The sequence below is a fragment of the Rattus norvegicus genome, chromosome 3, assembly GCF_021556685.1.
Source record: "Rattus norvegicus strain SHRSP/BbbUtx chromosome 3, alternate assembly SHRSP_T2T, whole genome shotgun sequence".
Lineage (NCBI taxonomy): Eukaryota > Metazoa > Chordata > Mammalia > Rodentia > Muridae > Rattus > Rattus norvegicus.
In genome coordinates this window covers 28,653,410-28,678,998 of record NC_141536.1, presented here as the reverse complement: position 1 = coordinate 28,678,998, position 25,589 = coordinate 28,653,410, and the positions used below count along the sequence as shown (strand labels likewise).

The window sequence follows — 25,589 nt, the reverse complement described above, 5'->3', positions numbered from 1 at the left end:
ATCAATTATATATGATGTGAACTCAGCAGGCATTTTGAGCCTTTTTTTAATTGATACTTGCAGATACTCTTTTTTTTTTTATCTCCCACTCCATTGCTGGGGATCTGAATCATAGCCTCAGCCTTCAAGCTTTGAAACTTTTCACAATTGCTCTGACAACTTTAAAAGCCAAAGAACTCATTTTTACTTCACCAAAGATGTGTTCATTGTGTTTACACTAAAACAGTCACGTGGTCCTAAATGCTTTCTGCTGTCAGAGTTTGTTTCTTACTTACAGACTTAATTATGCAAATTCTCTAGATGATCCCTAGGTGCTGAAGAGCTCCAGCAGGAACTCAGGAAGAAAGTGGGCAGTAGGGGGCCTTGAAGGGAAGAGACAAAATGTGAGATGGACATGAAAGAGAAAGTGAGGCTGGGCTGGAGGGACAGACCACGGTGGTAAAGGAGCCTGCTGAGATCACCAGCACAAAGGGAGGGTCTATTTGGCCAATGCAGGGGTTGCAAACCTTGTGCATCATGACAGGCATGCACGTGCAAGTCAGCCACAATCAGGGAACAATTCTCCAACTTAGTACTGTGCCCTGCCTTCTACAACACAGTCTTTCTGTGAACGAGGGTGGTGAAGGAGGTGCCTCTCTTTGACAGGCTGAGAGCTAAAAACTAAAGAAACAATGTCCCTATCATACCAAGTATACAGCATGAATTTTAACTGATGTTAACTGGAACTAGATTTACATCAAACCATCTATACACAGCAAACAGTAATAATGACAGCCTTCCTGATGTGCCCCCTCAATGACTGTGTTCCCCCTTATTGAGAACAGAAATGTAAAGCTGGCATTGCTTTGGTTGGCCTTTGTTCGTAAGTGGCTCTCGTGGCATGGGTATGTCCAAGGGATTTATATGACCGATACAATAATGTATCGGTAATTTTCAATGACTGGAATTCACCCTTGGGTCCTAATCTAAACTTAGGACAAAAAGTAGCTCAACAGGATTAATGAAGTAAGAAATACTGGTACTGCGACTGGTCATCACTCAGAGTTTTGTGAACATCATTTTCATTTTCCCTCCTCTCTCCACAAAAAGCAACATCATTTTGCAAAGAGTGTATAGCATTGTGGTTGGCAAACCTTGATTCAGATTCTAGTCTGACCATTTACTAACTCCAATATTAAAATAAGCCCTGAACCTCTTAACTTCCATTTCCCATCAGAAAATCAAATTGATACAGGCTCACAGGAGTACATCGAGAATAATTTTTTTAAACATATGAAATGAACCTAGTAGTATGTAAAAGAGGAGGAGGAGGAGGAAGAGGAGGAGGAGGAAGAGGAGGAGGAGGAGGAGGAGGAAGAGGAGAAGAAGAAGAAGAAGAAGAAGAAGAAGAAGAAGAAGAAGAAGAAGAAGAAGAAGAAGAAGAAGAAGAAGAAGAAGAAGAAGAAGAAGAACTAACTTTGTAATTCTTAATTCTTTCTGATCTGATTTGAGTTAGCATAGCATCAAAATTACTTATGTGAATCTCTCACCAGGTCCTCTGCATCTTGAAAGCAGAAGCTAGAGCCCTCTGTATATGATTTCCCATTGATCATTTTCGAAAGCTTTTCTATACTACTAATCCACTAATTGTTGTATGAGGTTAAACAAAAAAAGATACTGGACAGTTCATTCACGATTATTGGCATATGCAGTTGGATTGGACTACTTATAAAATGCATATGTGGAGACAAGCTGGTTCCAGAAGGTCACAAAATATAGTGCACCTATCAAACATCTACTCTCTGTGTCACCCGGAGTGTATTGCTTGGTGGCCCTGGCCTGAGCAGAAAGTATGGAAGAGACCAAGGAACCCATGCTTCCAAACTCCATAAGTGAATCTGCTGCACTATACTCCTGAGAACTCCTGGCTTAGAACAGTCACATCCACACTGATAATGACACTTAGAAAAGTTGAGGACCTTAGGGACATTTAAGCTAATGTCCAACACATCACTGGGCTTGCCTATGCTGGGCACTACTCAGCATGCCGTGTGCACTCAAGGTCTTTGACTAAGCTAACTTTGTCTGGGAAACAGAACATGGTTTAAAACATCGCCCAGCATCCTTTTGATCACCAAGACCACTACCTGGGTCTCGGTATCTCAAAAAAGAACTGGCACATGAGTTATACTAGTCATGCTACATAGCATTTATACACTGCACCGTTTAATTGCTCAGAGACATTCCAAGTGTACAGTCATAACCCAACAAACTATGATGTGTCTTTAACCCAATTGTTCAGTGAGCCAAATTTCAGCAACCTCCACTTGTCTTCATCTCGGATAAATGTGATGTTTATAGAGATACAACTATTGTGCCCATATGCCTTCAGTTGTGACCCTAGAAATATTTTTGTATCATCTATAGTTAGTTTCAAAATGAGTTAATGGTGAGGAAATTAACAAAGAACAAAACAATAGCTATGTATACCACTTCTGTGCGCTCAAATACAAATAGTTTCTGTAGATTCACTTCTTTATCTTCAAATGTAGAATAGAAAACGTTGAAAGTTGCTTTGAGCAGCAGATGCCTATGGAGAATCAGGGCCTTTTCCTATGAACCATCCAGTATATTTGCTTATTTCTATGAAGCAGAGAGAGAGAGAGAGAGAGAGAGAGAGAGAGAGAGAGAGAGAGAGAGAGAGAACTCTGATTAGAATCAAAACCTGAGGGATTCATAAGTTTAGATAAAGAACAAGAATGCACAGTTGCTACTTAGCGTCTTCTAAAATATTCTAGGATACTGTTCATCCTTCTATAGATTTTGATTATTATGGTTCAGATAATATGTCCCCTGTGTTTCAAAAGGTAAAATTGTGAAAACCATAAATTCGTCTGTCCGTGTCAATATTAACAGAAGGACCTAATGATGGTTAAGTTCTGCCACAATAATGATCCAGCTTTACTGACTTGGTTACCAAAGCACCTGCATATAAATATGATTTTAATGTTAATAATAATGTTAATAGTCACCATAAAGTGACATGCAACAAAATATATTCTTCTTGCTTAACACACCAATGTCAATGAGTTGAAGACATTAAGTGACTTAAGGTCACATTTATAACTCGTATAAAGTTGAAAGCGGAATGTGGCTCTAACATTTTCTCCATTAACTACAGTTCAGAAATCCCAGCAGGTGATAGAGTAAGCGTTTGTTCACTAACACTTTGTTTAGAGGAATCTTTTACTGTCTTTACTCAGTCCTGATTGTATATCCCTTTTTAGCCAGAATAACAAATGACTGGTTTAAAATTGTACACACGGAGTGTTATGAGAAACCACTCTCTAAAGATCCAAGATTATCCCACACATTTGAAAAGGTTGTTGTTGTGTTTTGTTTTGTTTTGTTTTGTTTTAATTGTGCTGATGTAAAATGTCGAAGGATGGTAACAGCCGAGAACTGAGAGGCCGTTCATTAAATAAAGAAGCAACACATCTCAATTTCCCTTTACACTGCAGAACTCAGGTAATACCATTTCACTGCCTATCCAATAGGGAAACGGGACTTAATGGATTTATAGTTCATGATTTAGCCTCTTAGCCAAACACCTTTCAGGAATCCTTTCTCACCATCAGACTCTGCCCCAGCACACTGGCTACACAGAAGGGCAAAAGCTTCCCATCTAAGACCAAACGCCCTCAGCCGTGCAGAGAATGAGACAGAGTGAAGGGGGAGGGGGGAGGATGAACGAGGAAACGCTCTTTACAACTGTTCAGCTACAGTGATTAGAGCTGACGAACATTAGAAATGTGTGCACACAGCTCACTAATACAGCCAAGCAGGACACCAATCCAGATGACATTCTTAGTAGTCTAAAGTGGTAAGTAGAGAATGCCAAGTGCTAGGAGTCTAGCTCCCTGGACTCTTGGGGGCTGAGTGGCCACTGTGACTTTTCTGTCTACCCCAAATGACACTGTCCATTTGTCCTGGCTTTTACAAGCAGAGTGTGAGTCTTCTCCGCTGTGATCTACCTTATGTTAATTAAGCATTGCTGTACAGAACCAGATTTAAAGCAAAGCCAATCTGCAGTATTCTTCCCCTCTCCACTAGTGTCTCATGTGATCTGTGACAAGTTGTTGTTTCTTGTAAAAGCTCTCAGATCTTGAGCCGTTCTGTTAGTTTATTCTGGTTTGTTTGTTCTAGGAATAGAAGTCATGGTCTTCTTTCTGTTAGGAAAAAAAATCTACTACTGAGCTCTATCTTCAATTCTAACTTTCTCAGAGTTTTCAAATCCAAGTCACAATCTTCTTATAGTACACCAGTCAGTCAGATATGCCTGAACTCCCAGAAGTAGACAGCCTAGAAAACATTTGCCCCAGACACCCACAAAATTCCTTACCTCCTTCAAATTTATGTTCCTGAAAGCACATGTACAGGTATGACCCACCACTCATGTCCCACCTCCATCTCGTTTCTCCCTATGTTTCCCGTATCACTGATCACCTCTGAATATTTGATGATGAAATGTGTTGATCTTGTGCTTTGCTGTCTTTCCCCACCAATATGTAACTTCTTTTTCTCACGGATGTGCTCAGGATGAGGCCCAACAGCCATTTGTGACTTGAAAAAAATGTTTGAAGACCCAATGACTGAATCCTGAAGTTAGTCTGCATGTGTAATATGTTCCACTGGTCAAATGCCTATTACATCCTGTGAACGTACACGGCCTAAAAAGGGGTTTGTTTTTTGTTTTTTGTTTTTGTTTTTGTTTTTGTTTTGTTTTGTTTTGGTTTGGTTTTGGTTTTTGTTGTTGTTGGGGTTTTTTTGTTTTTTTGGGTTTTTTGGGGGTGGATATTGAGCAAAGAAACTACAACAAAAAAAAATATAACCCATTTGTCATTCTGGTGGCCTCTAACATTTAGAATGAAGGCAAGAACCTAAATGGCTCTTCTGTACTAACAATTACCCATTTTTACATTTCCAGACATTTTAAAGTCAACTGCACAATTCTTTTCTTGGTCCCTTCCTTGTTCTGCTAAGACTTAAAATTCATTAAGAAGTCAAACATTTACTTGATTCAAGATGTGCCATAGCACGGTATGAGAGCTGTGCATGTGGGTGTTAAATATGATAGAAATTGGCATTTTGTACTTGGTTATTAACAGGTCAAAACGTGTGTGTGTGTGTGTGTGTGTGTGTGTGTGTGTGTGTGTTGTGTTATCAAATGCTTTATTTAATGGACTACTGAGTAAATTTTGTTACCACTGGTGAAATCAGTGTAAAACAGCCCTATGTGCAGAGCTTCTCCTCAGTCTGGGGTTCAAGAAGAACTTCCTCCTTTCAGACTTTGCTCATCCTGGGAGCTGGGCGAAAACAGCAGGATCTCCAAACCATCCCCTTCAGAATAGATCAAAACTTTTCGAAGTAGTGATTTGAAAATGACAAATCTATTAGAAAATACTGAAGTGGGATAAATTGTTACAAGTTTTCAGAAAAGCACTTAGGTTAAATTCCTTTTGAAATATTCATACATTGAATGCAATATTAATTATACTTTTAAATACACTTGCAGAAAAATGTTTGTGGCAACGAGGTTTTTCATAATGAAAAAAATTGCAGAGAAGCTAAATATCTAACAGTAAAAAAAAGTAAGTCAATTACATTCTTCTTACTCTGACTAAGAGAAAATTACTTTGAATTTTTGAAATTATCTGAAATTTTTGGTTGTGGAGACTGAAAGCTGTATACAGGCTCTAAGTCATCCTTTTAGAATAAATACATAGCATATTTATTAAAACTCTGAGTGAAATTTGCAAATGTGTTCTGATAATTCCGACCGGAATTTATACATTATTTTATGAGTGATTCCTAATATTTTAAGCAGCTACCAGTGTCTGCCATGTTCTTAACTGATATCAAAAATGCAGACTAAGGATTTTTGCAAGAAGTAAATTTTAAATGGGTAAATACATTTAGTAACAAACAAAACAAATCCAATGTTCTCACAAGAAAAATACTACAGAATCTCTTCTTCTCCAGGTGACATAATAAACACTGTAATCTCTTTATGAAGTGGTCATCGCTATAATATGTTACAGATGAGGACTCGTGACATAACTATTTCACATCTCATGGCCAGGAAGGAATACTGGAAGGTTCAATCCAACGTTTTCTATCTTCAGTGCCTCGGTTTTTAAACACAATGTTCCACTAAAAACGGTTGAGCAGGATCCAGCATGAACAAGCCACGATTTACTTCTTATCAAAGGGTCTTAAATATAGCCAAGAGATTCTTTGTCCATTGTGATAGCCTTTGCCCAAGAAATTCTGAGGTACGTCAGTCTATGTAAAAGGTATACAAACTGAGCATTTACTCGCAATCAATCATAAAGAATTTTATTTTAAAATATAATAAAAATTAAATATGAAAGATTTTTGCATATTCATGAGATAGATGCGCTTATTTTAATTTACATAAAGAACTAAATCTTGGCTGAATATTTGATATTGCAGGACACAGAGCACCTTCAGTACTTTCAAAGACTGATAATTTGATTTATCCATACCAATGCTGAAGATGGCACTTCTCAGAAATACATAAAAATGCCAGAGGTCTTTTTAGGATTTGGAATTGTGGAATTTCTCTCCTAAGCCCAAACTAAAATTCATTCTGGCATTTTTTTTTTACTTGTCAGTCACTCAAACAGTAATCTTTTAAATCAGACAGTCTAACAACACAGTCTGAAGATGCACTAATTTGAGAATTATATACTAAGGAATGATGGCAGAAAAATATTAAAGATACATCATTTGTTTTTATGAAAGCAGGAAGCTTTGTGTATACAGTAAAGGTGCTGCAGTTGACAATGTACAGCAGTTTTGAACATGAGTCTAGGTGACTCAGGCAGCAGTCCTTGGTAAGCTGGGGTGTGACGTTGTACGGACAGAAGTGTCCAAGATCCAAGACTGAAATGTAGTCACACAATGCCCAGAATGGGGTAAATGTTCTGGTAAGACCATAAAATGATTACGCACATGCCTTTAAGTTAGTGTGAAGTCGGTAGTTTCAGAAATCTTAAATTGTTTCCAAAATTTCCACAACCCCCTCATTCGGTTACCTGACCTGATACAGGACGGTGACTCACGATTTAAGAAACTGTGGGTAGCACTTCTGATGGTCAGCTATGTGAAGATGGTAACTGCATTTTATGTATGTACGGCTTTGAAAAATAGTTTACAAGGCACTCTAAGCTAAATTTAATGAAAATATAAGCCAGGAGGTTGGAATTGGTTTCCTAAAGAATGAAGGCGAGTCAAATTTCTACATGGTAAGCACGTGAGAAAAACCTGGTACCTCTGTACGTTCTGCCCCTGAACAACAACTTAGGGGCCAGCCTTGGCAGCTCTTCCTGGAATCCAGGTGGAACACTGAGTTTACTGATTGACTGACACAGTCTGGTTTTACACAAACTCACCTCAGAGGCAACCAAGTGTGAAGATTATAGAACCACCAAGCCGAGGAAGCTAAGCTCCTGCATGGGGGTATCAGCTAAGATACAGTGTTTCACATTACCTGGAAGAAACAAAAGAATTGCTTGGGAGAATGCTAGAATACCAAAAATAAAAAGAATTTCAGAGACTGTATTTGGCATGGAATAAAACAAAAAATATTGTTTTAACTCAATGTCTAAGAAGGAATCATGTCTAGAAAAAACATGCACATCAAAATGAATTATCTGCTAACTCAGGAGAATAAAGCTGCCACTTTTAGATACTCTATAGTCTAAAATTCTTGGGTCCATGTATTATAGAGAACCAGCCTAGGAGTCGTTAAAGTATTTCACTAGTCTGTTTAAAGTAACCAGCTTAGAAGTTACGTGTCACTTAAATACATACATACATACATACATACATACATACATACATACATACATACATACTTGTGTGCCCATGCACATGTGTGTACTGCTCTTTAATCTACCATTTTGTTAAAAGATAACATTCTTTGGCTAAGGAATTATGGTTTCCCCCCTGAGGCACCCTTGTAAACTATCAGTCACCAAGGCACACAAGTGTCTAGGATGACTTACTTCATTTGCCCACTGAAATACTTATGACTATTGAAGTAGCTCAAAACATGATCACATCAACGACAGAAAGATGTAGTTGCCCTCACTTCTGAAATTCTTTCTGAGCTGAATTGGTTCACTGAATGGGAGTTCCCTGGAAGCTGGCTTTAAGATGTTTTTAAAAACAGAGGAAAATGTAAGCATTTCAAACATGAATGCAAGAGAAAAACCATACAATCAAAATCTGCAGGCAAAACAATGAACAGAATCCACTGTCAGTTGTATAAAGTCTGTGCGGTTTTTGATATTCATTAGTTTTATACTTTTCTTGTGATCTTGACAAACACTTAACCTGTTTATACAAGAATAGAATTCTGTTATTTTCCTTTCAGACTTAGCAATTCCAAATTCAAGAAAAATAAAACTATATATGTAAATATTACAATAAGTAGTTTTTAATTTCCCAACATTTTCCGACAAAGGAATCTTAGAAGTTTAGATAATTTGAAGATTTCTAACATAAAAGATCTTCCTGATTTTAATGCTCCCAGAAGTTTAAACTTAGAAGACACCATTCCTAGAAGGGTGTTTGCCCTATATAGACCACAAATCAACTCTCTTCCAGTTCCCTTAGCCCAACAACTTGACAGTATTGAATTATTTGTTATGACCCTACTGCAATCAGGTTTTCTCTACATTTAGAAAAAAAAAACTCCAACTAAGTTAGGCTAAGAAGCTAGCTACACATATTTACATATTTATTATTCCCCATAATAGATGAGTATTCATATTTACTTAGTGTTCATGTTTACTTATGAGTGAGTGCTCATATTTACTCAGTATAGATTTGTCTACAATGCTTGTTTTTAAAATCAAGAGGCTCTCTCTATGCCTAAGTAGATATGTTCCCTATGTTTTAAATGATGGTGCCCCGGCAAGCCAAGCAAGGAGGCTGATTGTTAATGTGACAGCACACTGACTTCAGCCTGATTCTTTACTAGTCTCATTTTCTTGCTCAGACATTTAGGTGGGGGCCTTCCAAGCTGGTGCAGCTGGAGAGGGTAAGGTGAGATGCTAGGAAGAGAAGGAAGAGACACGGAGGAGCTGATTTCCAATCCACCTCTGAGAAGGCCCCCAGGGAGCCACAGTTCCATCAGTCACGTAACGTGTGTAGTAATAAGCAAATCTCTGGTTTCCCTTCGGAAAGTTCATGGCCATATGACAAGGAGAATCAATGAGTCAATGAATCTGTGTAGCCAAACTGAATAAAACCATTATGTCTATTGTGGTATTTTCTTGATGATTTGAATGAGGTATGAAAACCTGAATATAACGGGAAGACCAAAGTAGCAAAAAGTATCCACTAAGACTGCTCCGTCCCTTCCCAGGGAAGACGATGCAACGCTGCACATATGAAGCTCTCTCAGGACACAAGTCTGCATCTGTTCTAGCCCCTCTTCTGGTAACGAGGCTCTCCCCCCCCCGTTTTTCTTTCTTTTTTTCTTTGTTTATTTTTTTGGGGGGGGAGCTATTTGTTGGTTTATATTAGTTTTGGACAAGCAATGGTTTTCCGTCCATATGCATCTTGGATGATCTTAGCACTCTGTCTATCAAAACATTCCATTCATTCCCTATCCACCCTTCTTCACCAGACGTAGGTAGAGGCCCATGCCTCTGGACAGCCGAGTCAGATCCTCTGGCTCTGAAATATGAAGCTTTCCTTGCGATGACAACATGAAAGAGGGGGGTGCTCTGTTTACCCTGGGACTATGAGTGGCCTCCTTGGGCCCTGTGACATGGATCCCCTGAGTTCTGCTGCTCTAGAACTTTCTGAATCTACCTATCTGTCTCTTCCTCACGGTCACTTATATCTCTTTCCAATAACTTATGCATGTGTTTTTCTTCATTTACATTTAAGTTAGCCAGTGCCCACTTCTAAAGCCCAGAACACTAAGAGATACAAGGACTAATTACACAGATGGAAGGAAACTTACATCTAATAAATCTTTTTTCCTTGCTGTACTAAAAGGGATGTCAAAATCTCAGCATGGCTCACTAAGATTTACTTTAATTTTATTAATGGTTTTGTAAATGGTGATTTTTAGCATCCTGCAGACCATTCCATATGCAAAGTAATAATCAGTGTAATGAGATTAGGACAATTACAGTTTGGAGAGTGACACATAACTTAAAATCTCCATTTCCTGACATAAGATGAAATTAAAGTAAAAGATCTACAAAGAGCCTCCTTGTCGTGACAGCTCCTGTTTTAAGTTCACATACACAGAATATACCAACTATGCGTTTCCCCCTGTTGCTGAGGAGGCTCTGAAGGAACCTGCTATCTCGTGTTTACACAGTAAGTTAATACTAGACCCACCCAGGATCAGTCTAAGCAGTAGAGTGACATTCTCCCAACACTGTAAAATCGTTTTTGTGATGGAAATAAGCACCACTTTCTGTGCTCACATTTTCCCTCTTCCGCTCTCCTGCCAGATAGAAAAAAAAGTTAGTTATAATTAGACTCAAGAAAACACTGCAAGGATAAATACAATGTATCCTGTTTTTATAAAAGGTCGTTCTTTCAAGCTATCACAGCCACTTAAACAAATACCTAACTGATGGTCACAGCCTTCTCTGTAGGAGTGAAGCACTCTGCCCAGTTGGTAGATGAAGAAATCACAAAGTCAAGAGACTTTCACCTGGCCATTTTTAGATCCCTGGGCAAGTCTCGGAGCACAGCCACCTTAGAATAGTGTGTGTCACGGTGCCAGATCAGCTCTGTTAGTTTAATCTTGACCCAGAAATGTGTGTCATACATTTATAATGAAAACAAAAGGAAAGACATATTCAAATAGCAAAGAGTCAATCCTAAAACAAATAACTATTACAGTGGATTTCAGAACAAGTTCTCTGGCGACTTCACTGATGACTCTGTGAAAACCCCATCTTAAGTGCGACTAGTCTAATTTACTACACAATTACAGAACACTGGGACAGAGTCTCCCCTTAAGACCAAGGTATACATACTAATAGACCCACGCCGTCAGTGAGAATCATAGCAGGATGTCACTCACTTGAACCAGAGTCCTACTTCCCTGCAGCACCGTGAACAGTAGTCCAGAGTGAGAAAGCATGCTTAGGTGACTTTTGGTCAGGACACAATGTCAGATAAGGTTTAATCACTGGCTCTCTTATTTATTAAAAAGTAAAATAAAACAGCAGTGTTTGAGTACTTGCCAGGTACTGTGCCATCCACTCCAACAAACCAATCATCCCCAACCTCCAGAACTCATTCTGTCACCTTGAAGAACCTAAGGAACCCCAGGGGACATTGAGCAGTGAAGAAACTGGAAGCCCTTCCTGACCTCTTCTTCAGCTGTATACCCTTTATTTAATTTTCTGTTGAATCTTCTCCAGAACGAGTGGATTTCTTCAAGGAGATTGTCATCTGTCATTGACGGTGGAAAGTTCATATGCCACACAGCAAAGTAAAGACCACACCGGGTAAGACCCCAGTGGAACACTTCTAAATGTCATTGAACTTCTGAGCTACACCCCAAGAGGCACAATCGTCAGGGGCCATCGAAACAGGAGGGAAACAGAAACGGTTGGGGCCACACCTTGAAGGCATGCTTCGGAGACAGAAGAGGAACAATTAACTTCAACCTTTACTAAGCTTAGCAAGTCAACTGGCCGTGACCTTTAACTGTCCCATGTAGTGACATTCATCCTTATTTACCTCAAAAAGCACTGAGCCACCACCCTGATATGCTGTATTTTGTTTATATGTTCATCGTCTGTCTCCCTCCTCTGGGAGGTCAACTACTCAAAGGCAAGAAGGAAGGACCTTGAGGGATGAATTGCTATTTTGATAATTCAACTCCCTCTTTTCCCCCAGCTGACTCAGTGGAAAAAGGGAAAATGTGGCCAGAAGAAGGCACCTAATGGTGTTCCTTTCTTCCTGTTAAAGGGCTTAGAAAGTATGGCTTCTGCTCACTTCAAAGGAATACTGCTTCTCTCCTACTCTTGGTTTCTTAAGTCAGCTCATCTCCTTAGCACAGGCAGAGAAGTCTAGGAAAGGATGGGCCTTACCAAAGGAAGAGAAAACACGCAGAACAAAACATGTCCAGCGGAAAACCTCGGGAAAGGGAGGCAGGTCACACAGGTGCCTCACTGCGCAGTATGAGCAGCACAGCCCCTGGAAACCTCTGAGAGATCTGAACGTTTGCTCTACCACAGCCCTGAACCAGAATCAGCACTACCACTGTGTCCTCAACGGACCCACAGTCATTTTAAACAAGCCAGGCTGGGAGATGGCTCATCGGTTAAGAACACTGGCCGCACTTCCAGAGGACATGGGTTCAATTCCCAGCAACCCCACGGTGCCCCTGTAATTCCAGTCCCTGCAGAGCTAAGACCCTCACGCAGACATGCATGGGGGCGAAACACCAGCGCATGCTAAGTAAAAAATAATTAATCTTTTTTTTTAAGTTTAAAGGAAGGAAGGAAAAAAAAAACAACAAAAAGCCTAAAACTGGGGTGGCAGGGGTAGGCAGATCTCTGTGAGTTTGAGGCCTGGCTAGTCTACATCGTGAGTTCTAGCCCAGCTAGGTCTACATAGTAGAAGAAGAAAAGGAAGAAATTGAGAAGTTGTTGTTTGAACATATGTAAATTAAACCTTGTCATATCAACTCTCCCACAGTATGTGCTCCAATGGGTATCGGACACAGCGTCTTATCAGTCAGACCCCTGTACCTCCTCATCATCACTGACCAATAATACGAAGATGCTGTGAAGCCTAGTAATTCCTACCTCCTGAAAGAGGACAATTAAAAGTATAAGTCTGCTTGCTTATTTGCTTTGTAATTGCTAAAAGCAGCAAGATCTTGGTGGGGAGGGGGTGGGTGGGTGGAGAGAAAGGCATCGCTGCCTACACCCTGAATCTATCTCCTTTGGTCTGCTCTAGAAAGAAAACACTAGCATCAGTTGTAGATGCTAAACTCCCATGGTGCGGTTCGTTTGTTTGCTTTCTAAAGTTAATTCTGATTGCGTAGACAACAACCGTTAGGTTTGCAACCACCTCAAGGTTCAGGACATTAGCACACTGACTGCTCCTGCTGGATCACCCAGAATTTTACAAATACTTTCATATTGTTGTGTCGGTCAGAAATATGTAACAGTGACGTCTGTCCACCAAATACAGAAAAATATTTTAATATGTTAATACTTAACAGACAAGTGTCTTTGAGATAAAACACAGAGCTGAGAAGGAAAAATTTAATGATGACTGACTACTGTATTTTGAAAAACAGACCCAGATGTATTTATACTCGGGGCCCAAGTGTGTGTGTGTGTGTGTGTGTGTGTGTGTGTGTGTGTGTGTGTGTGTGTGTGTTACATCTTTTCTTACTTTTGAAAATTCAAAACTAACATCAATCCCGGTCTACCTATACCTAGCAACTTAGGGAAAACAGAAATAAAGTTTGCCTTCAATAAAACAAGCAGTTACCTGTAAAAAAAAAAAATAGCAGATAGTAGATAACGTGTTATTTTGTCTAGTTACACAGAGTAATAAATCTGCAGCGGTCATTTGTTTAAACAGATTAAACAGCATGCATATATTTCAAAGAGTGTGGGGCTTTTCCCTGGGATTCCCTTTTCATCTTTAGAAGAAAACAATGCAGATGCTTTCCTCTTTCCCATACCCTATGCTATTTCCCACCCTCCTTGGGGTGGACTCTGCAGATCCAGAGAAAGCTTGCCAAGGTTTCAGGGTCCTTCCTTCAAGTCTGCTCTGGCCTGCCTGTAAAAACGCATAAAGAGTACTTCTTGGAAAATTGATAATGTCCCCCGTTCAGTATTTGTGTATTAAGGACTGTCAGATGTATTTAGTGTACCCATTCATTGGAATCACTGTTAATCTGCATGCAAGTGATTTCCGAAGAGCAGAGTGCACAGAAATCAAAGTTAACATAACAATTTCTCTTCTGCAAGTAACAGCCAAAGATGTTATGGGCCCAAATTTCAAAGCGAGTTACTGCCTTTGCAAGTTTTAAGTCACGCTTGGCACTTTTTCCAAACACAGTGGTCAGGAGCTGGAAAAAATAAACATGTGTTTCCAGGATTTTCTTTCACATGCCACACAAAACGTAACGTTACCAAGATGATGTCACTCCTCGGAAGCGCTCCTTAAAGAAGAAAGCTTTTCGCTCGTGCGGAGGTACATGTTACAGAATAATGTTAAAAAGCCAAATAAATATTAACTTACATCATATAAGTGAACGTTTAGACTTCCCCTAACGGATTTCTTGAAAAGAATCTGATCTACCTATTAATGTAGAGATAGTGTTATCTTAAATCTTATACTTAAGTTCACAGCTCTTCACATGCTGTCTTCCTGGGGTGCCTTAAACAAGACAGGAAACAAAGGCTTCGATCTACATTTGGCTCTTAGGCAGCCAAGGCTGGAACATTCCCATTTTGCTAAAAGAATGACTGAGGTAAATTTATGGCTTTACTGAGGCTTTCCCAAGTTTTCTTCCTTCTAGGTGACTGAAACCTCACAGGTGTGGCTTTTATTCAAGAGAGAGGAAACAGTCAATCACAGACTGGGATTTCGGCAGTTCATAAAGCCGCCAGACCCCAAATAACTAATCAGCCAGGTGGCTTTAAAGCTCCAGTCCAAACTGCCCAGCCTAGTGTAAAGCTCTGCTCCTATTAAAATGTAAATATCATACCTTGGAGGAATAGCAATGGCAGCCATCAGCTCAGTGGGACAGATTTATTTCCCAGTTTCCTAACAATGATCTGGACCCACAGAGAGTACGGCCCAGGGCAGAAAGTGATTGTGGAGAATAAAAGAAAAAAAATACTCAATGTAGATACATAGACACCCACTAGTTCAGACCTCGGATGGCTGAGGATGGCTATGGGGCCCTGAGACCTGCATGAGGGCGAGGGTAAAGGGTAAGAAGTGAAAACACCCATTGGGGTGTTTTCAGAGAAAAGGAGGCCTTGTGCTGAAGACTTGAGAAACACACGGGGGAAAGTCTGACCCACATAGGACTTGAAAGCTCACATGGAGATGTTTGTAGCAGACATGGTCTTAATTGCAAAGCTTGAAAAGATAAGGGAAGTGAAGAAATCAAGATGGAGAAAGAGTATTTATCATTAAAAATGCATAAGCTATAAAATCGTGAGAAGCCATGAAAGAAATTTAACTGCACATTGCTAACCGAAAGAAGCCATGTGAAAAAGCCAGCAACTGAGCAATTCCAACCATCGGTGATTCTGGAAAAGCGAGTTTCGATGCTGAAGATAAGGAAGAGAGTAGGGATGAAGGGGTGTGAGAGGAAAGAGGACGTCAGGAGCAGAGAGTTGTTAGGGGGTGAGACCAGACAACACGCTACAGTGAGAGACATGGTGGATTTGCCGCAGGTCATTGGATGTGCTCTCTCAGTCAGAATGAACCCTAAAATAAAGTGTGAAAATAGGGGCATCATGAGGTGCCAATGCATAGATTATGGCGAAGGAATCGCTCTGTCTTGGGGAGTGAATAATAAGGAAATCTGTGAGTGTGCAGAAGGGTCGAGGTTTGTGGGAACTCTCTGCACTGGCATTAATTTTTTGCTACAAACATAAAATTGTGCTAAAACATATTATCTACGTTTCAAAGCAACGGTTTAAGATGTCTGGGATAGTCTTCACAAGTGTTCCGTTTCGCTGTTCAACTGCTCTAGCTCTTTGAGATTTCAGTGGCATAGAACAACTTCGGTATGCGGCAGACCTCATGTCAGTGGCTCCAGAACATTCCAGGGAAGCTGACAATTACCTGTCACTCAGTAGACATAGCTATCAGAACACCACAGCATAACGCAGGCCGGCTCTGTTTGTGGTGTAAACAAGTGTAGCATTTTTGTTATGTGTGATACATAGTAAAGATAAATGTTTGTGTATCTGGTATCTGCTGCTCACTTGTCCTCTCTTTGGGGGGTATAGTCCTCTTACTTAGAAAACATAAGAGTGTGCTGCAACATTGTGTCCTCTGTCACATCTGGAGCAACCTGATCCATTTTGCTTACCACCTGTCTCCTTAATGTCAAGAAGACATCTACTGCTTAGCTGCCCCGAACTGGGCAGCTCTGCCCTGCCATGGCCTCTGCCGCAGCCCACAAACAACGGAGACAGCTAGCCATGGCCTGAAACCTCTGAAAAAGTGTGGAAGATTTGATATTTCTGACTTTTAAGTTATCTCTCTCATTCTCTCTCTCTCTCTCTCTCTCTCTCTCTCTCTCTCTCCCTCCCTCCTTCCCTCCCTCTGTTTCTCTCTGTCTCTGTCTCTGTCTCTGTCTCTGTCTCTGTCTCTGTCTCTCTCTCTCTCTCTCTCTCTCTCTCTCTCTCTCTGTGTGTATGTGTGTGTGTATGTGTGTGTGTGTGTTTGTCACAACTATCAGAAGTCTGTCTCACATAGAAAGTTAGTACCACCTTTCCCACAGATCTTTGGAACTGAGATTTCGTCCTACACTAATCATGATGGAAATGAAATATGTTTGAAAACATCAAGAGAGGAGGGCCAGGACTAGATGGATGGCTAAGTTAAGAGCACGAGTCTCGCAAAGGGCTTGAGTTCATTTCCACACAGCTACATTGGGTGGCAACTCCAGGGGATCCAAAGTCTCTAATAACAATGGACACTCACACACAATATTTTAAATAATAAAATGTTAATTTAAAAAAAGTGATGAGGCCAAAAAATAGAAGAACGTTTAGATTGAAAGGGGAGGCCATGCTGACTGGGTAACCTCTAGGTCTACGAGTGAGCTTTCTCTGTGATATTCAAACAGTAAAGCTGCCTAATGAGCTTCTCAGAACACATTCCCATTGTGAAGCTGATTATGATTACAGTCTCTCCCAGAGAAAGAATAGTATGTCCTTCCTTCCCTATGTTCTTAGAATTCTCACAAGATAATGTGTTCAACTAGGTGTTCACGAATTCCCTGAAATGCATCCGAAACTCTAAACCCAGCTTATTGCATTGCAGGCCAGTGAGAGATGTAGTTGAGCACCGTTTCACGTCTGGATACATCTCACCCCAGAAAACGATAAGGCGAGTGTTTCCATCATCCCTCTCTGTGTAGAAATAAATGTTATTGCAGTTTTTCTGCTCCAGTAGCTGCTACCTTCTAGAAAGGGGTCTCTAACCTGGGCTGATTGCAAGGGGCACATAGGTCCTTAACCACTGACTGCAAGACAGTGCAGTTCTGGACTCATCCAAGAAGAGGACTCTCACCCCATGCCATGGCTCTTATTTCTGATGTCAATGAAGTGGTTAGAGTCAGGGTGTGGAGATTAAACAAACTCTACTTCACTAGAACATAAAGAAAACACCTAGGTCATGTACAACCCTCCTAACTTTTACCCCCATATGGCCTTCATTTCCAGGTCAGATGAGGTAGGCCACCTCTGTGATTACCTAAGAGTAGAAGACATGGACCATGGTGAATCCACATAAAAGAAAAGACAAACTTAGTTCAGTATGAATATGATGTTGGTGGTGGATAAAGACAATTCTGTAATCTGCAGAGATTCAAAATGACTGACACACACATATAACTGGCTATTTGGAAAGGCTGAGTAAATTGGTCAGACCAGAATAAACAAAGCAAAAGACAGTATTAATGTACAAATCCTTTAAGATGTCACACATGCAGAAAATAAAGAAAAATGAAAAAAAAGGAAGAAAAGAAGAAAACCTCAATTTCCCTTCAACTCCAACTTTCATGCTCCAAAACATGTATTTCTTTTAAGATACTTCAACAAAGCTTTCTTCTTGTTATCTCAGAAAGTCATCAAATCTAATCTGGGTAGATCAGAATGTCCTTCCTATATTGGGTATGTTTCTTGATCTAATTTCCAAATTTCAATAATGAAATACTTTCACAAATAAATATAAAATATAAACCACGTGCATACACACAAAAGCTAATAACACCAACGTCATCCTTCAAGCCAACACTTCACTCCATATTTAAATTTTAATATGCCCTGATATTTAAGCTTGTCACTTTCTTCTTAATCTCTTTCTGACCTGCTGAGAATGTTGTAGTAGCTCCTTGGAAACCTGTTACCTTTACCCTTTCTCTCTTTCTTTCTTCCTCTCTCTCTTTCTTTCTTTCTTTCCTTATTTATTTATTTGTTTATTTATTTATTCATTCATTCCTTTCTGTTTTTGATTTGTTTTGTTTTGTTGTTGGGTTTTTTTGTTTGGTTTGGTTTTTCGGTTTGGGGTTTGTTTGGTTTGGGGGGTGTTGTTGTTGCTGGTGTTGTTGTTTCGAGACAGTGTGTCTCTGTATAGCCCTGGCTCTCCTGGAACTCTCTCTGAGGACCAGGCTAGCCTTGAACTCTCAGAGATCCGCCTGACTCTGCTTCCCAAATGCTGGGATTAAAGGTGTATGCCACAGCTGCCTGGCTTCTATTGTTACCTTTCCTTTCAATGCTGTCTCTGAGCCTCTTCCAAGGAATGCCCAACTGTTCTAAAATATGCATTTACTGATCTTTTAGTCAAAATCCTTAGTGCCTGTTCATTTCTTTCAGATGTTGTACACACTCTTCAAGATATCATAATAAGGCCTAATTTCACAAAGCCTTATTCTAAGCACCATGCCACCGTACCATGGGCACATTTGTGAGGAGAACTTTGCCTGCCCATAACACATAACTCACAAAATCTCGTTTTCTTCCACAGACCTTGCTATGGCACTCCCCCAACTCTGTCACGACCTACATAAATTCAACTTTTTATGAATTAATGAAGCATCACCTATTCATACAAATTTTCTCTGAAAGCCCAAACTCAATCAGTAGTTCTCTACTGCTTGAGAAGATCAAACAGACCTACTATGTGCTCGTTAAGGGGTCACCCAAAAGCTAAGAAGAGAATTGAAGTCATTCTTTTTTAATTGAAAGCATAAATTGAAGGGGGAAAAAAAGTATGCTAGGTAAGTCAAAACGTTGATGCGCTTCACTGCTAATCTCATAGCTTACCGTTATTTGTATGTGTGACTGAAGAGGAATAGAACATAATCTTACTAGGCCACCAGGGTTTTCAGGTATTTCCAGAAGACCATGAAGCCTGAAAAGGCCCACATATTGACTTTTAAGAACAGAGATAGCCTTATCCCCAGACATCCCAGCAGACGATACTAATTATAGAATATTTGACTCACACCAGGCCATAGCAAGAGCCTGCCTCTTCCGTTAAAACTTAAGCAGTGCAGTGACAAAAATTCTAAGAGGAACCTATTTAGGGACACATACTGTATTGTTATCCAATAGGTCATGGGACCTTTTCATCCAGTTTTTGAAAGTCTAAACCAAGACATATACTCAATGTGAGCCAAAGTATTTTAAAAGTTATAATAAATTCTCATGATAGAAATTATATTATGCAAAATATAAACATGTGTATTTAAGGAAGATAATAGTTTAGCTCCAAGAAATAATAGCTAAGCAGCGATGACTTAAGCATATGCTCTACAATTATTGGAAATAAAAATTACATGTTATCACAGTAAAAGAGTGTGGAGAGAAGGAGACAGGAGATAACTCATACCAATGTACCCTTAACATACCAGCACAAATTCAAGTTTGAATAAATCAGTAACTCATAGCAATGTACTCTTAACATACCAGCACAAATTCAAGTTTGAATAAATCAGTAACTCATAGCAATGTACTCTTAACACACCAGCGCAAACTCAAGCTTGTATAAATCAGTCTCCCCCGAAGATGGGAACTACGAAAAGATCAAACTTCTTCAAGTTCAAAGATGTTAAATTCTACTATTTAAGCCCCATTACATACGTAGTTGCCAGCAGAGCCATGTTGTACCTTCAGGAGAGTCAATTCCCCTCCTTAAAAGCACTGTTGGCCTGGTGTCTTGGACGGCAGATCACAGAGTTCCAAAGCCCTTAAGATACTGTATCACCAAGTCTTACTGAAACCTAATTAACTTCTTTGGGAATAGCATGATAGCAACTTAGAACAGAATTTTGCAGAACATTATTGGTATTCTTCTGTGTGGTAATTACTACTTCGGCGAAAATTTTGAGGAGGAAACTGAGGGCCAAATTTGGCCCTCAACAAGAAGCACGTCAAGTAACTGGCCCAACGTAGAATGCCAATAAAAAGCACATTAGAATTTCCCATGAAACTTCCCCCATTAGGACACCAATTTCATCTGAATGTAAATTCAACCGAAATAACTGTTCAGATTCTTTATCCAGACTGCACGAAAAGCCATGTATGGGACAATATGCCTAGGTAAGTGCGCTGCATGCCAGATAGCTACCTTCTACAAGCAATTCTGTGAAGACAAGCAACGAGCTGGAAGCTACCGGAACTCTAATCACATAACTAATTTTTACCACAATAGCATTAAGTAGGCAAAGGATAAGACGTAAGAGGAAAAAGGGGATAGGATCAGGTGTGGGAGGAGATGGGGGAGATGTACACAGAGTCAGGAAATTGAACAAAGTTGTATAGCAGCGGGGGGATGAGGAACTGGGGGTAGCCAACAGAAAGTCCCAGATGCCAGGAAAGCAGAGGCTCCCAGGACCCAACAGGGAGGACATTAGCTGAAATGCCCAACAAAGGGGAGAGAGAACCTGTAGAGACCATATCCAGAGGCTGGGCATGGCCACAAGTTGAGTAATGGGGCTACCCATCCTCAAAATTTTAGCCCAGAAATACTCTTATCTAAATGAAATGCAGGGACAAAGAGTGGAGCACAGACTGAAGGGAAGGCCATCCAGAGAAGCCCCACCTGGGGATCCATCCCATATGCAGCCACCAAATCCAGTCAGTATTGCTGATGCCAAGAAGTGCTTGTTGACAGGAGCCTGATATGGATGTCTCCTGAGAGGCTCTACCGGAGTCTTACCAATACAGATGGGGATGCTTGCAGCCAACCATTGGACTGAGCTTGGGGACTCCAATGAAGGAGTTAGAGAAAGGACTGAAGGAGCAGAAGGAATTTGTAAAGCTATAGGAAGAACAATAATATCAACCAACCAGACCCCCCAAGAGCTCCCAGGAACTAAACCACCAACCAAAGAATTCACATGGAGGGACCCATGGCTCCAGCTGCAAATGTAGCAGAGGATGGCATTGTCTGGCATCAAAGGGAGGAGAGGCCCTTAGTCATGAAAAGGCCTGATGCTCCAGTGTAGGAGAATGCCAGGGCTGTGGGGAGAGAGTAGACAGGTGGGAGGGGAGCACCCTTTTAGAGGCAGGGGAAAGGGGGTGGGTTGAGGAGTTTTTGGAGAGGAAACCAGGAAGGGAGATAACTTTTGAAATATAAACAAAATAACCAATAAAAAAATGAACTTCTAAAAACAAATCTAAGTCACTGAAATGTAGGCTCATGCTTCAAAATGAGAAGTCAATGTTCAATTCAGAATAATAAGTATAAGGAAGTTACACGTTATAAAACTTCCAATTACTCAATATACAACTTTTTACTCCCATGAATTGTGTAGCATAAGGCTCTTGAAGTTCCATCACAACTTTCCATCGAAAGTATTCAGTTTGCACATGGAGACATTTCCCCTCTTTGGCTGGCTGGCTTTAAAGTACACTATTCAGTTGGGAAGCTAATTTTAGATTATTCTCCCTTTTTTTTGAGTTTAAAGTACACCAAAACATCACTAATGCATGCAAACTATAGTAAAGCAGTATTTTAAGACTATGTTTTCATCTTGGCTATCTATCTTCTCTGAGTAATTCCCCTGAAGCCTGGAGAAATTGGCTAAAACATTTCCTGGGAGCCAATCTGATGGCTTCGTTGTGGAAGTTCAGCGGAGCTTCCAGTGGAAAGCATAGTTAATGCCACTTCCTCGGTCTCCAATGAGTCTTCAGTATTCCAAAGGCTTTGCTTTTACCGCCATCGGCTCATCTGTATTTGTTTTCCACAATAATTTTTTTCTAATCATGGTGACCAAAATCCTAAAGAGAACAAGCTATGAGAGGAAAGTTTGCCACATGGTTTTAGATATTCGAACTATTTATCATGGCGAAGGAACATGGGTGGAGCCTTACAACAGACTCCTCACGTGATAGAACACAGGAAGCGGATGCAGGGACGAACTTGGGAGGAAATACCTTCTAAAAGCCAACCCTTAATGATAAAAGCCAACCAGGCTTCAGGTCTCAGAGGTTCTTCAACCTTCCAAAACAGCCCCAGTAGCTAGGAGCCAGGTGTTCAAACCCACGAGCAGACGGAGAGCATTTCGGAATCCAACTGTAACATCCCCACTTCGCAGGAACCACAACAGTGAGAAACAAAAGGAAAAGCAAACCAGAATGTCCTACCAAGCAAGGCAGACTGCTTTCGCATGGGCCAACCCACCCATCAGCGCGTCGTGTTTGTTAACATTCTGAGAGACATTTGTGCAGAGCACAAATTGACGGAGCTCCTGTTTATAATCAGAGATTTCGGAAACGGCAGGAGATTTATTCGTGGAATCTTAACACCCATTCAGACTGTCGTAAAACACAAAGGACCAGATTCAATAAAAACCCTGTCCAACTTCCACAACACTTCAGTCTGTGTGAGCCTTCAAAACAAAATCAATTTTTCCAGTTTTGCATAGGGCCGCTCAGACTTTAGAGGTTGGAAGCCAGCTGGGGCATTTCCTAACTCTTCTTCTAAATTACTTTTGAAAGTAGTTCCGATGACCACAGTCCATCAGAAGTCAGCCTCTCCTCCCCCTCCCTGCCTCCCTCCCTCCCCTCCCCCTTTCTCCCCTCTTTCTTTTTAAAACACATTTCAGAGAACATCACGTGGAGAACAAACGACAGACCCACAGCATATGTCTCATGCAGAACTGGCCCATAAACAGAATTCTTTGGTACACAGTGAAAAAATATTTTTGATTCCACGCTACATCCTACAGTAAAGCTGGGTATAATCACTTTTAAAAATTGCTGTGCCGATGGACAGCTGTTCTTCATACACACTGGGAATGTTTCCTTTACATTCCTGAGGACATAAGTGCTTGACACGAAGCCAATACCTTTAGAACTGGTGAAAGATAAACACGCCCCGTGCTGATGCCGCACTCTCCCAACAAACTTTTCTCCCACAGCTAAACTGTTAAAAGTTTTACCCCACAGCCCCACGTTCTGACATTAGTCCAATAGCTAATGTACTGTCCAAGTTAAATACATTTTGTCATTGCTTGAAAATGTTACCTTTCACAGAAGTATAGTATTTCTGACCAGCGGGGAACCTAAGTCAACATTATCTATTATTACTCAGTATCAGGACCGAAAAGGGAAGGTGGGTGGTGGATGTTAATAACGACTTAAGCGATTTCTAAAAGAGGCATTTGAGAAGTACAGAGCCTAAAGTTTCAAACGTTTTGTCTTATTTTCGCTGTGTCAGCAATCTCCCCCACCCCCAACACCCCCGCCCCCCCAGAGCAACACGGCCTCCGACCGACGCCTAGTTCTCCTTTTAATTTTAGCTGGGTGCTTTGCTAAGCTGGAAAGTTTGAAAAATACCCTAGAAAACTCCTCAGCCAAGGCAACAACCTACGACCAGGACGGCGGCGACGCCCACGCACTCAGAGGAAAGATTTGCCATCATAGAAGCACAAGGGTTTTGAATCTGAAACTTATTTTTAGTCCTCAACTACTTGCCCAGTGTTTATATCTAAGGTTTAGGCCTCTTGTTAGACATTGGAGGAGTCAGGGAAACACTGGGTAGCGCGGTGTAACTGAACTGAAGCAGGAGGCAAAAACTATCTCTTCAGGGAACTGCAGCTTTCTTGGCAGGAGTGGGATGTGGCACTCAAGGACTGTGCTTGCCTTTTCTTCGGCGGTGGCACGGTATGTAACACAGGACTTGGGGAGACTGGTTCCCAAAGCCGCTGTCCTGGCCAGCCATGACCGGGAACTGAATGCTTTCTTCAGATCCCCATGCTAGGAATAGCTAAGTCCTCCTTAGTTCTTCAGGCTATGTGGTTTTAGCAAGTGTTTCTCAAGGAAAGGATTTGGCTGTTCCTCACCACACAAGCATCTTAAGGAAGAGATTACTGGGGGGTCAGAGATTGAAACTTGTGTCCTGCTTCAGGCCTGGAATAGGAAGCACTCAGTTCCTAGAGATGTGTCTTTTTCATTGGGAGGGGTAGATCTTGGGGTCCCAGGCCCTTAGGAAAGTCACTTGTCAATCATTCTTCTCAATTGCATTAGAATTAGTGTTTGCCTTTGAAAGAAATCATTCAGAGGCCATAGATCCATTGAAATATGTCTCTTGTTGTTAAGAGTCTCTGAGAACTACAGAACACTCAGCTGTAACAGAGCATGTGTCACAAGACTGGAGGGGATGGCCATGCTTACTGTTCCGAATTTAGGAGGAAGTTATCCTACCTTCTTCTTCCTCAGAGCGTTCACTTCTGAGAAAGAGGTCACAAAACAAGTTTCCTTCTCGATGCCGTATCACTAGGGCAAAAGCAGACTTTAGTTACCAATGTCACCTCCATTGCTGCCTTAAGTGAGACATTCATTGCTAACCTCAGAAGTCTAGATTCGAGGCACCACAGGCGTCAGCCCCAGGACAGCCACCTGATACATCAGCAAAGCATTGAAGCGCTTAGAGGAGATCCCTGCAGCCTTTCGGGTGAGGTGGGATTCCCCCCTTTCTCTGAGGTCATCAGTCCACTCTCACAGACCCCCATCCTGAGACCCTGAAATACGAAATAGTCATGTCAAAAATCAAGCAGATTGGCTCCCTCTCTTTGGGGGAAAAGGCTTCTTCAGGTTCACCTGAGCTGACAAAGAAGAGAGTGCTGAACGTCACAGGGGAAACAACTTTGTTTAGTTGGATTTTTTTTCCTCCTTTTGGGGAAAAGTTTTCATTCTGCAGTCCAGAAGACAAGATGGCCTCCAACTCGCTCTGTAGCCCAGCTGGCTCATAGCAATCCTCCTGTCTCAGCCCACTGAGTACTAGGACAGCAGCTATGAGCCATAGGCCACCATGCCTGGTCACCAGCTTATTGCTTATTTATTTATTCATTCATTTCGTTTAAGACAGAGTCTTAGGGATTCAGGGAGGTCTTGAACTCCCCACGTAGAATGACCTTGAATTTCTTATCCCCATGTCTTCTCCCAAGTGCCAGAATCATGGGTGTGTTCCAGCCACGAGTCCTGATCCTTATGCTGTGCTGGAACCTGACATAGGGCTTTGGCATGCTAGGAAAGTATGCTACCTGACCAAGCCACACCCTTGACCGACCCCTTCATTGTTAAAGAGCAGAACTGAATCCAAGTCTACTCTACTTTGGGATCATAACATGACGATGCTGTTGGAAGGCAGGATCCTGTGAGTTCTCTCTCTCTCTCTCTCTCTCTCTCTCTCTCTCTCTCTCTCTCTCTCTCTCTCTTAGAGGGAATAGGGTAGGACTTGGAAATGGACTGAAAAGGGAGAGTGGTTGCAAGTGAGAGGAGGAGGAGGGGGAGGAAGAGGAAGAGGAA

General features: G+C 41.1%; 1 long non-coding RNA gene across 2 annotated transcripts in view; it reads right to left on the bottom strand.

Annotated features, from left to right (window-relative positions):
* LOC102548671 (uncharacterized) overlaps positions 1-23,437 on the bottom strand; it is a 152,604-nt gene extending 129,167 nt beyond the window's left edge. Inside the window, exons 1-2 of one of the 2 annotated variants that reach the window (XR_015683493.1) lie at positions 23,307-23,437; positions 7,458-7,555 (exon numbers count right to left, since the gene is read on the bottom strand). This is a non-coding gene — a long non-coding RNA (uncharacterized LOC102548671). The remainder of the gene's footprint in view (positions 1-7,457; positions 7,556-23,306) is intronic. The other variant, XR_015683494.1, reaches the window with a different exon arrangement.
* Between the last annotated feature and the right edge of the window lie 2,152 nt (positions 23,438-25,589).